The sequence below is a fragment of the Opisthocomus hoazin genome, chromosome 7, assembly GCF_030867145.1.
Source record: "Opisthocomus hoazin isolate bOpiHoa1 chromosome 7, bOpiHoa1.hap1, whole genome shotgun sequence".
NCBI lineage: Eukaryota > Metazoa > Chordata > Aves > Opisthocomiformes > Opisthocomidae > Opisthocomus > Opisthocomus hoazin.
The window spans coordinates 2,756,115-2,768,698 of record NC_134420.1 but is presented as its reverse complement, the minus strand read 5'-3'; positions in this window follow the sequence as shown (position 1 = coordinate 2,768,698).

Genomic DNA, 12,584 nt, shown 5'->3' with positions numbered 1-12,584 from the left:
AGCCACTTCAAAAAAGAAATGTATTCCCCCCCTGCCCTCTTCAGAGATTAAGATGAGATTATATCTTTGCTTACAGATGGGAAATTGATTGGCAGGACCACAACTCAAGCTAGCTAGTAATACTTCAGGTTTGTAATGGGCTTATTCTGGTGTTCGTGTCCACCTCTAAGCTGGCAATACCTGAATATCACTAGGAATGATTAGGATGGAAAGCTACTGTCTCCGGAGCATCTGAAGCTCAGACTTTGAACAAATTTTATAGATGATTTCTAAAAGCATAAACAGTAACGGCCTTCTGGATGTTGTAATTTCCCAGACAGGTGGTAACGGGCTAGCCTGGGATTGTGGCTAATGTTGTGAAGACTGCCTTAATATATGCATCTCTTCCTGACTCCTTGAATGTATCTCACTGTCTGTGCTCCAGCGAGGATGACCACAAGCCCACAGTAGCATCAGCAGTGCAATCTTTCAAATATTCGGCTTATTTTTCTGACAGTTCATATTTTTTCACCCCTCCAGTTCTTATATCCAGAGCAAATATTTTCTCAATACGGTCCCCTCTTCCTCCTTAGTGCTGTCCCCTCTTCCCTCTCTTACCTTTCTTCTTGGGAAACTATTTGCTTTTTAACACCTAGAGAAAGTGCAGAAAACTGGTAGCTCAGCCTAGGTAAATAACCCTGCTTTTGCAGCTTGGCTGCCTTTTTGCCACTGACCCGTCTACTAGAAGGACTATTTTTCTGCTAAAACCCCAAAGTACTGCCAACACAGCAGCCTGGCCTAACAGTGCCTAGGAGACAGCAGCTGCTGATGGCTGAAAGAACTTGAAACGTTCAAGGAAAGCAACCATGCTGCAAAGATCTGCAGAAGAAAACACCAGCTCTTAGCCAAATGGGCAATTTTTTTCCCCAAGACCTTAACAGAAGACAGCAAAGGGAAGAAAGGGGGGGACAGGAGAGATCTTGATATTAACTCTTCCCCAGCTACTTGCTTCTTTCAGAATTTTTTTCGAAAAATTCCCTTTTCATGGAAAATGTTCAGTTGCTCAAATCCAGAAATAAAAACTGCGCAATGTTATAGTCAGAACTGATTTCCAAGTGTCATGCATCATCCTTGCAAGAAAAAAAAAGGTCTGTTCTGCAAAGAAAAGGTCACCAACCCTTTGTAACTAGCTGTGTATTTTTCTTATTCATTGAACTTGTATCTGCAAAAAGCTTGTCTGGTGAAAATGTAAGATGCAGGTTACCTTTTCAGGCAAAGCGTCTCTGGCTCATATACTTTCTTCCCCTCTCTCCAAAAAAGTCCCAGCCCTCTGTCTTGGAATTCAAGCCGTTTGGTAGGTGCCTTGATGTATGAGTTCTCCATTCTTCAACTGGAGCAGGTCAAACAGGTCCCTGACAAAGAGCCCAGGAAGTCTGCAGCAATCTGCTTTGTTATAATTTTGAGTAGCACCAAAGCTTAATCAGGTTTACGGGAGGTGTTCCAGAAGTTTCAGTAAAACTGCAAACTTAGGCGGATATAAAGTTCACACGACCTTGCTTGGCTTTGTCTCCAACCTGGGCAATGTGCAGCAATCAGCCACAGACGAGCGTCCCTTTGCAGGCTACAATTAGCCATCAAAATGGTTCAAACACAGCGATTTCAGTGCAGTTTTGCCCAGCTTTCTGAGGACTTTAACTAACGAGTTTCTCTGAAAATAACGAGGTGAAATCTTGCACGCTTTCTCTCTTGATAGAGGTCATTTGTTTGCACTGTAACGAGACACAAACACACACAAAAACCCTGTAAAACATGCTGGGAGGCTGCCAGGGTTTGCTTAACCCATCCAGACCACATCACTGGCTACGTGAGCACTTGGCAACGGAGAGAGGCCACGAGCTGGAAACACGGGTTGCTTCAGGGCAGAGAATAAAACAACAGGAAGGAAAGGACTGGCTTGGCTTCTCTTCAGTCGCTTGTTAGCAGGGACTGGAGTAGAAGCTGGAGGAGCAGGATGGTCAGGGATGGTTGGCGGGGAAAGGCGTTAATTGAAGTAAGCGCAGCGAAGGCAAGAGAAGAGAGAGAGAGACGGGCATGGGTTTTGGGAGAAGCACAGAGATGGGAGCAATGTGGGAAGGGAAGGGGCTGGGGAGGGTTGCATGACAGAGTGGGAGAAAAAATACCGAGGGGGTGGGGAAAGAAGAAAAAGCAACCTGAAATCCCATACCCCGTATTCTCCCATTCATCGCTAGCATCTGCCTGGACAATGGCTTATGCTGGAGACACGAGACAAGAAAGGGCAGAGCACGGGCTCAAAGGAGATGGCAGAGGCTGGCAGCCTCACTCGACGTCTCGCAGTGAGCTGGACCTTGCATGGAGCTCGCCCTTCCCCAGCTCGCAGAGCGGGGCCAGTATGGGGTAACGCACACTTGCACTTCAATAGCGTGTTTCAGTCCCCCATAGAGCACGTGCTTCTCCTCCACTCTGGCTAAAGCAGGTCAAAGCTGTAGCCTAGACCTTCAGTGACAAAAATCAATTCCACTGAAGGCCAGGGGTCCGTGCCAGATTTGTGAACTACCATGAAATCTGGCCCCATGTTTCCAGGCCAAGGCACAATAGGAATTAGGTGATTTGCACTGAGATTTTTCCTTTAAGCATGGATTTGAGGAGTCTGAGATCCCAGCTGCTTACTGAAATAGGGCTTGGGAGGCTCACAGTGCCAACAGAGCCTCATCAGGACATATCTCCAGGCACTGTCACGCCTTTCTACAGGGGCTGATCACACTGGCTGGATTTTGGGTCTTTGTTAGGGCAAAGACATGATTTTCTCTCTGTAACAAGCTGCCATGGCCTAGCCACGGCCTCTTCTAGTAGATGCTTTCCTAAGAAAGCCTTCCTAACAAAGCCCTAACATTTCAAAGGTTTTCTAGGAGTTGTCAAAACCCCATTCCTCATACGACAGCTCCTAATTATTTAATTCTTAAAAAAAAAAATATATCTCAATAACTCAAAAAGAACATTTTTTTCTTGTGTATTCTAGTGCTCAATAAAATCATAACTATTTGTTGACCATAAAAATGCTTTATGTGCTTTTTCCAGCCACATCCAGAGTCACTGCGGTGCTCACAGAATCGGCTTCCCTTCGGAGCACGTTCCGCGATACAAACCCACTAGCAGGTAGCATGGGGAAGCCAACTAAGCTAGCTAGGATGTTTCCAGCGCGTGAAGGTCACCATCCAGGTCTGGCTCTGAGATCAAGAACATATGTTCGAATTCAGAATTCTGAAAGGGTAGGGTAGGATTTGGCATAAAGGGTGATTCAGGTCTGAATTTCAGCTTTTTTCTTGTAATTGCTGTTCTTATCAGTTCAAAATCAGATCCCAGACCAAGGATTATAAGAACACTGTGGAAGCAAATTCTAGAAAATTATTTAGGACCAGACTTGCTGATTATGGCTTCCCTTGTTTCTCCTAACTGTGTTTTTTTTAATAGAGGAGCTGTTAGCTAGTGATTGTGGAAAGTCCCTTTTCCACTGCACAGGGTGAAATTACCTTCATAGCATTGACTTTTATAGCATTGACAGATTTCTTTATGAGCTTTCACACAGCCCAGGAACAATGGCTCTGCTCACCCTCATCTTGGGAACAAGCACCAAGGAAAAGGAGATTGTCCTGTAAAAAAATTTGCCCCGCCATTCAAACTCAGCCTCCGGGCCATTCAGGGAGGCAGCCGAGAACAAAACTGATATGAAAATTTCCATAGAAGCTTCTTACAATTTGTCTCAAACTCAATTTTGTGCCCATTCGCGGCTCACCCAGAGGTACGGCAAGCAGCTTGCAGCAGCTTTTCTAACCGACAGCTTGATCCAGTGCTTCAGCGGGCATCAGGTCAACACCATCGGTGGGCTTTTTAGGTCAGCCCGGAGTCTTTAACAGAACCGCGAGGCTGTTGGTTCTTGCAAACAAACCCATTTGAACCAGATCACCAGACAGAAGAGCACACAACAACGGACAGAGGTTGCGAGTAGGAAGCGCATAGGCTGTCCTAGGTCAGGAGACAAAGCGATAGTCGGGGAAGGCCAGGCTATGGCTATCTGTGACCTTAAATCAACACTACAGTTTTGCCAGAGTACACATTAATTACTTCATAGGTAAACTCATTCTGTACAGAAAGCACTCTATGAGAAGCCACAGAACTCAAACCAGAAAACAACCCTACACTGCCCCATTATTAGGACCTTTATTTGATCCTAGAATAAACACATCCCCCTATTACAAACACAGGCAGCTCTTACACAAAAATCAACTGTTGCAGTTGATATATCACCTGCTTTCTTCCCTGGGAGAGCACAACTGTTCCCAGAACCTCTGAGCATCCCAGCGCAACACAGCTTGAACCTCTGAGCATCCCAATGCAACATGGCTTGAAGGGGAACAAGGTCCTGCTAGCACTGAGTTCACATTCTGGATTAAGATGCCTACATTCCAGCCACATCTCACAGCCGTACGAAAACACTCTCTGCGTTCACACAGGGCTTGCACCTCAGCTGGGAATCCACAGACATTAGTTGAAATCACAGAATCACCGAATCCCAGAACGTTTGGGGCTGGAAGGGACCTCCGCGGTCACCCAGTCCAACCCCCTGCCCAAGCAGGGTCACCCAGAGCAGGCTGCATGGGACCGCGTCCAGGCGGGGCTTGAAGATCTCCAGAGAAGGAGACTCCACAGCCCCTCTGGGCAGCCTGGGCCAGGGCTCCGTCACCCTCAGAGGGAAGAAGTTCTTCCTCCTGTTCAGAAGGAACTTCCTCTGCTTCAGTTTGTGCCCGATGCCCCTTGTCCTGTCGCTGGGCACCACTGGAAAGAGTCTGGCCCCGTCCTCCTGACACCCACCCTGCAGATATTTATAAGCATTTATAAGGTCCCCCATGCGGCAAGCCAGCCAGTTTTCTGAGTTTTATCTTCCACAAGCTTAGGCTCAGCTCATCCAAAGTTCAGCTCACCCTTCAGCTGGGAACTTGGGAAACCACACTGCCCCTGTGAACCCAGCAGTACAAGTGGCTGGGTGGTCTTTTCTATTTTATTTTTTTAAAATTTATCTGACTAAGTGTCAGTAAGTTGTGACGGACTAAACCTCCCAAGGGCTCGTCGAAATTAAGCCTTTTCAATTCCCTCCCTCCCTTGAAATTAGCACATGGATCGTAAGGAATCTAAGGCATGAAACCAACATTAAATGTGCCTAATACTCCTCGGTTAAATACATCTATGCCAGGCATCGAGCTCATCAATTCCAACTCTTAAGCTACTTGATGGCCTAAAGAAATAGAGATTTATGATTGGCAAGATCTAGAAAGAACCCTGCATCCATGAGCAATACCACTTTTAGAAAAAAAGAAGTCTGTTCTACTTACTCTGCAATGGCCCAATTCCAGATGTCTCGGGAAAATGTGCGTTTCACAACATACCTGGTGTGCGGCATCAGCATGGTAAGAAATGTGTCCGTGGTGCTCGTACATACAGTTTTTAACCAGATAGTGCAAGAAAGTACATTATCTGGTATTATTATTATCTATTAGTAGCTCCCTTCTTGCAACAGGTTTTTTAAATTCTGTTCAGAAACAGTTCAGCCTCTGGCGAAACTCAATTCTTACTTCCACATTTGTGCTAGGGTTATATCATATTATCATATTTGCTACTGGGCAGCTTGAAACATCTGAATTCCTTAAATAGAATACAGAAACATTTCCGTAGCATTCCCTACCTATCCTGTCCCTCTCTCCCGGCTGTCTGCAGTTTCTGCAGGACGGGGGCTGTAGGCGAAGTCGCCAGCCTCTGCTAAGGCAAACGTTTTATTCACATTTCCAGACACAGAATCATCATCCATTTGAGAACCATGTTATAAATAGGATTAAGGGAATACTGCAGAATTCCAGAATTCAGAAGCAAGCCAGGAGGTGAATCATTCCCCCATGGCAACCCTCGCACTGTCCTGCGACTGAGCTATTTAACATGATTTTAATAGTGGTGGCAAGAAACACTGCACAGCACTTCCAGCATCCTCAAAATTTCACCATTCAAGCACCCTAAGGTCTGAATCGAGATGTCGTTCCTCTTCTTCAGGAAGACATTAAGATCCTCTGTGACCCCCAGATACCCCAGTTGATTAACAGTTCGGAATCAGTTTCTACTGAAAGTGTGTGTTTTTGGAAGCACCACCACCCCCAGTCACCGCGGGAATCCAGTGATTCAGCGGGAAGGAGTCACCATCTCAGCCAGGAGCTCAGCCAGGGAGGCCACGCTAGACCCACGAGGAACATTTTGCAGAATTCTGACTAGACCATTAATGAGGGGAAGGAGGAGAAAGGAAGGAGGAGGGAAGCCGAGCCCTTTCAGAAAGGTGATGAAGAAGCCTTTCAAAGGACATGAAGTTTAGGATGCTGCTCAGCCTCTTGCTGATGAATGTGACAGGGAGGACCAGATAATTCTCAAAAAGCCTCAGCTGTGTACAGAACTTATTACTTTCACATTTCACTTGCTGACAGAATTAGGATAGGTGTGGACTTTGTTTTCTAACCGCTGACCAGAAACAACATGAAAACAATTACTCCAATGAGAGCTACAGGATAAGCACATTTGTGTCCCATTTCGGAGTGAGGAATCTACTGAATCTGAACACAAATATGCTACTGAGGCTGCAGCGTAGGTGATTTATCTTCTCTACAAAGGAATCTTTTCTACATGGATTACAGACTGGTCCATGAATTATCTAAAATCACCTTGTTTCTTTGAGCAACAGTAGAGTACTCAAGCTGAGAATCGGAGTCATCTGAAAGGTTTAATTTTAAAACAGTCTTCTGCAATCCTGAATAAAGACATGTAGCAGACATCCATTTTGATGTGGGTTTATAGGAAAATACAGTGATAGTAGTGCAAAAGTTCACAGATCCAGAAGAACAGCTTCAATATATTTACCATACGCTTCTCTTTTCCTTATAAATACGATGCAAAATGAGCAAAGTGTCAGTCCAATCATTACTATAACATATCAGCTATATTAACAGGCACATAAATCTATCTGTGAGCAGTGCATTATCAAATAGTGCGGTTTTTTTAAAGGAGTTTTTTTGACAAACTCATTCCAGCTCCTGACAGAAGAACATTCAGCCCTGTGCTAAGAACCAGTGCTAGAAATACCAGTAAAATGGTATTTTTACTGGTATGGTAAAATGCTGAACAGTAAAATTAACCACTGGAAACAGAAACAGAGACTGAAAGCCTGTTGGCAAGGGAAACAACTACTCAAATGCACTCCAGCAAAAGCGAACCACAACCCCCCAGCTGTGACCAGCAAGATGGAATGCAGAAAAGTCCTCCTACCTGGGATTCTGTGCCATGATAGTGTAGGCCAACTCCTGATGCATATGGAAAGTTAAGGTTGTTTCCTGAAATACCTTGGTGAAAGTTTGATGATTATGGGTTGTGGTTTATGGATTACTGATGATAAAATGACTTTCAGGATAATGAGTGCTGTGTGTTGGCAGATACATAAAATGGAACCATAAAATTAAGATGTTCCAACTTTTTACCTGCAGTCAATGTTTTTTCTAGATTCAGTGAGAGAACAGACTCCCTGTCAATCAGGCATTAGATTCAAAGCCTTCTCTAGTCGCTGAACAAGCCCTGGATTACAGCTTTGCTCTGGATCAAAATGCCTTTCCTAGCACCCCAGGGAGGCAAAGTGTCCATCAGCCTGCTGCGGAACCAGACAGCACGTGTACCCAGTTCCAGATGTCTGGTGAGAAGCAGAAAGCCCAAGAGCGGGGAGAAAAAATAATAAGAATAATTAAAAAAAGGAGCCCAAAATAACTTCTGTTGCACTTGTTGATCAGAATTAGCCAGTTTGGAGGAGAGCTGGGTTTTTGTTTTTTTTTTTTTTTTTTTTTTTTAAATTGTGAGCTACCAGAAGATAAAGGTTTCCAGTACTCAAGATGCGAATGGGAATGATGATATCCTGCTACATCTACACATAGTGCTGATCCTGAGACAAAGACATTATTCCTAGGCTGTACCTATCCTTGGGACTCTACCCAAGTCAGCAGGCCGTGTTATAAATAAAGGTGCTATCGAACTCATGGGGAGGTTGCTTAGTTGCAAATATGAGCTCCACTGGCACGAATGACGACCATTTTCTCAAATACCCTGGGTTTTTGTAACGGAGTTCTACCACCCACTGCTAACAACTGATGTTTGAACATCAAGCACGGGCTACTCAGGTCAAGCCGAAGAAGGCTCAGCAGAAATTCAAGACTCTCAGGAAATGAGGGGGAAACCAATCAATGAGAAGGATCCTCACACGGAAGCACCACCCTTGCCTGAAGCGTCCTTCTTAGCACAATCAGACAGCTCTGCGGCTTCTTGGCCAGGTGCTGAATTTGTATATGGCAATGAGAAGATTAATCACAGTAATTGCTTGTGATTGCACACATCCTAGTTGAAGTGGGTGTGGCTGGTCTATTTGTCCGATTCGTTTCATTCAATTATCTTGCACTCCGATCTGCCCTCCTCTGCTGCATTAAGCAGTGACCCAGTTTATATAAAACAGAGGAACCATACTGCGCTTTCTCTTCTGTGATTTTTCTCTTATTTTCATAACAACCAGAACAAAGCCACAGCCCGTGTGCATGGGTCTAATTACAAAGAACATCTGACAGTCTTTGGGTCCAGCCCAAATCAACCTACTTTGCTGGGAGTCCTCACTGGTTTCATGTCAGCCTTCGTCCGTGCCATTTCACTGCCCTTCTGCCAGCAGTTTATATAGTGGCTTCAGAAACTGTTTCAGGTCCCTTCTGTGCCAAACAACATCCCAAATCAGGACAGTATACCAACTCTGGTGGAGACATCTGTGAGCGACGTTGGGAGTCAATGCCCACGAAGATGTAAAAGTGTCAGCTGAGACCAAAAGAACGTGCTTAGCAGAGTAATTAGACTGATGATATTACCATTAGAATTAGTTCAGAAAAATTATATTAAAAACAAAATCCTTGCTTACAGATGCCTGATAAAGCCTGAAAATTTGGTTTCTGAATCTGCAGAAGATGCAGTTGGTTTCTTAGCTGGAGCTAGCTCCTCCTCCTGCCTGGTCCTATGAGCAACTCCAGATCAGTCACTCTGAATTGAAATTATTGCCCTTTGCAAGTCAACAGACCTTTAGGCCATACTCACGACCCCAGATGCACCTAAACAGCAGAGCCCATTCTTCACCGTCACCCAGAGGGGTGGGATACAAAGGGTGACCATAAATGAAGGTGCTGCTGCCAACACCAATTCCAGTCCCTTGCTCATTCTCGTCTCTTGGTCATGCTGACACTCACAGAATGCTAAAATTAAACTAAATTAAAACTAAACCCATGGATGTGCAATGGTCTGGTCTGAAGAACAGGGGGCTGGAAAGACAACCTAAACAGGTGGTTAAACATGAGGTCTTCTCTCCGGCACACGCACGTCATTGCAGTGCTAGGTGAACAAGATTTGGTCCTCGTGTCCCCTGTGTCAAGTGTTCCTAGTGCAGAAGTAGGACAGTCTTTAGGCTTAATGTAAGCTAGAGCTCTCAAGCTTTTGGGGTGGTCCCGACACTTCACCTGTCCAAAAGGACTCTTGTCATCCACTCGTGGGACCATTAGACGCTGCTGCAATTCCCCCTGAAACGTGATTTGTCAAGCCCACTGCACTGTCATCAGTTTGACCGAAAGTTACATCAGTGCTTCATTCCATATCATTTTTGCCAGCTGGCACTCAGCAGGTGGCCTGACAAAGGGAAGGTCATCAAAGGCAACGGACACGTCACCTCCTCCAGCCCCAGCCGCAATTCTGAGGCAGAAAGAGCAAAAGTGTCTTTCAACCGTGACTGACATACACATCCATTGGCATCAGGCGTCTTAAATTGACTCTAAGGTGATTAACAGAGCACAATTAGCACAATGAGCCAGGGGAATTAAGGGCAAAGAGCTGCCCCTGAGCCAATACCGTGTCTACGTCTGCCAGAGGGAAACCCGCAGTCCCAGAACTCAAGTGGAAGCATGAACAAGAAACATTAACGAAGTCTCTGGCATCGTACATTGAGTTAAAAAGTTGGTGAGGTTCTGTGCACCCACGTGAATACCACTGAAAGCTCTCCAAGCTGCACATGAACGAGTGCCAGAGAGATTTCACTGCAAAGCTTTCTAGGGACCACCTCCAATTTCTCCTTCAGCTTCCTTTCAACAGCTCCCCTCTCCGAGACAGTCCCATGGGGACCTGTTTTGGGGCTTACTACTACTCTTGCACAAATTGCTGTGAACCGCTTTTCTGTCGCTGAAGTTACTTGTAAGTAACCAGACACATACCAGTGACTCAACTTTTCCTGTTCAGCAACCCAGTCTGGTATCTTCTACATGGGGAATAGTTTCAAGTTCAACCTCGCCAAAAGAAAGCTAAGAATTACCTTTTCCTTCCCAAACGTTCCCTGCTCTCTCTCTGCTCCTTCATACTAGATAGGGCTATCACATCTCCTGAGCATCTCTGTCAGCTCAGATTTGCCCTTCTTCTCACATCCAGCCCACAACTAGACCTAGTCTCATTTTTTCTACGTTGTCTTTCCCTTCTAATCCACCCCTAAACAAGCTCTTCTCTCTTCTTCAGGTTCTTCAGGTTGCGCGCTGCATACCTGCCATCTCACCGGTGAAATCACACCAAGCTCCTATGCATTCTCCCACCACCTCCCGTCCCACCAGCGATCCAGCACAAGTTCCCCTCCGAGGGCATACGCCGCTCAGCCTCACTGCTTCTCTCCAGTTTCATCTCCTTTCACATTCCCTCTCTTGCCTCCTGACGCTGCCCACTAAATACGCTGTTTAAAGGTTTCCCTGCTCTTCACCCCAATGCCTTCCACCACACCACGTGCCCAGATCGCCTGTGATGGAGGGACCCACAGAATATACTATTACTTGGTCAGAAGGGAAGGTCTCTGGACACCTGCTGTGAAGAGGATGCTGAGGAGCCTTTGCTGCTTAGCCACGCTCCGTGGTGCACAGCCTTTGCAGCGGCTTTACTGCAGTTACCTGCGGCATACATCAGCCCTTCTGGAAGAGACCTCATTATCCACTGAGCCCTGTCCACTTGACTTCATCTCAAAGTAGACAATGGCACGTTTCAGCCTTCTGCTTAACCTAGCCCCCAACAACACGTGTGCAACGATAGCATCTGACTGGCGACCAAAATTTGAAGGGTATCGTTACAGCCACAGAGCAAGCAAAGCTAGAAGGCATCTTGCTATCTGACTTATCTCTTGCAAACAGGAATTACCCCACCGGGGGCCAGTTCTGGCTTCTGGCAATCCCGCGAACATTGTGTAAACCAGCACAAAGTCCACCTGCCTTGACAGGCTGGCTAAAGTCAACGTTTCTGCTCCTTTCGGCTCAGCCCCAATAACCCTCACACAAACATGGAAATGTTGACACGATAAATAGCAAAACCGACCTCTTGGCTTCCAGCACCAGTGGCACCACTGGGACTGCTCCTATAAGGAACTCGTTGCCTTGGCAGAGCCGGCCAGCCCCAGCCCTCAGGGCCACGTGCACGTTCAGAATTGTGCCAGGACATGGACTTCTTCCTGGCAGGGCCACGCTCCCCAAATTCCTGAAATGACTGGAATTTCCCCACGACTGATACAGTGCTGCCTAGTCTGCAGTTATCCTCACCGTTATGATATGTTTGTCATGAATGGAGGTTACTAGTTATCAGGAAAGCTTTGAAATAGCTGACTTTTCCGAGGCCATCTGCTTACCTTCGCCCTTCTCCTTGTCTGTACCTGAAACAAACAAAACAAATCTTTCATTTGCTGGTTCCTGGAAACATACATCTCTCTGTGCGCGTGGGGACAGCCTGACCGACCGTGCAAAGACAGCCTGATCTACAGCCCTGGGCAAACCTGGAGTAACTTCGAAGGCACAACCAGGAGACCCAGGGAATTGCCATAAGCAATCAAATCTCTAGGGCCCTTATCCTGATTTCTCTCTTCCTGCCATTCAAAGTCTTCTAGATTCTGCTCTGAAACATGTGTTAACACCGAAGTACCTAAAAGCACCTTGTTGTGCACAACACTAATGTCCGTCAGAGATGTAAAATCCCTTTTCCATTCCAAACCCAGGCTCCTTTATAGTGCAGGTTAAGATATCTCATTCTGGACCTGCAGACCTTTATCTCTCCCAGCCATGAGTACCTGCTCAGAGCCCCACATACAGGTAGACCAAACACATCAAGCATACACACACACTCCTGCTGGAGCTCTAGATAGAAGCTGTCCTAAATGGTGTGCTCCAAATATCCACCTCATGGTGGAAACTAATGATCTAATGTTCAAGAGATGGGGAATGTGAAGCTCCAAGACAGGGGGCTGAGCTGATACTGCCCAGAATAATTTATGCTAGAACTGGTGTAGGAAAAAAACACAGGAAGATCTCTGGTCCCTTTTGGTGGAACCATCAAACTATTCATGTTTTAGTGCCCCACCAAGATGCCTCACATCCTGCAAATTTGGTTATTGACAGCACTAACAAACATCAGCGGCTGCTGAT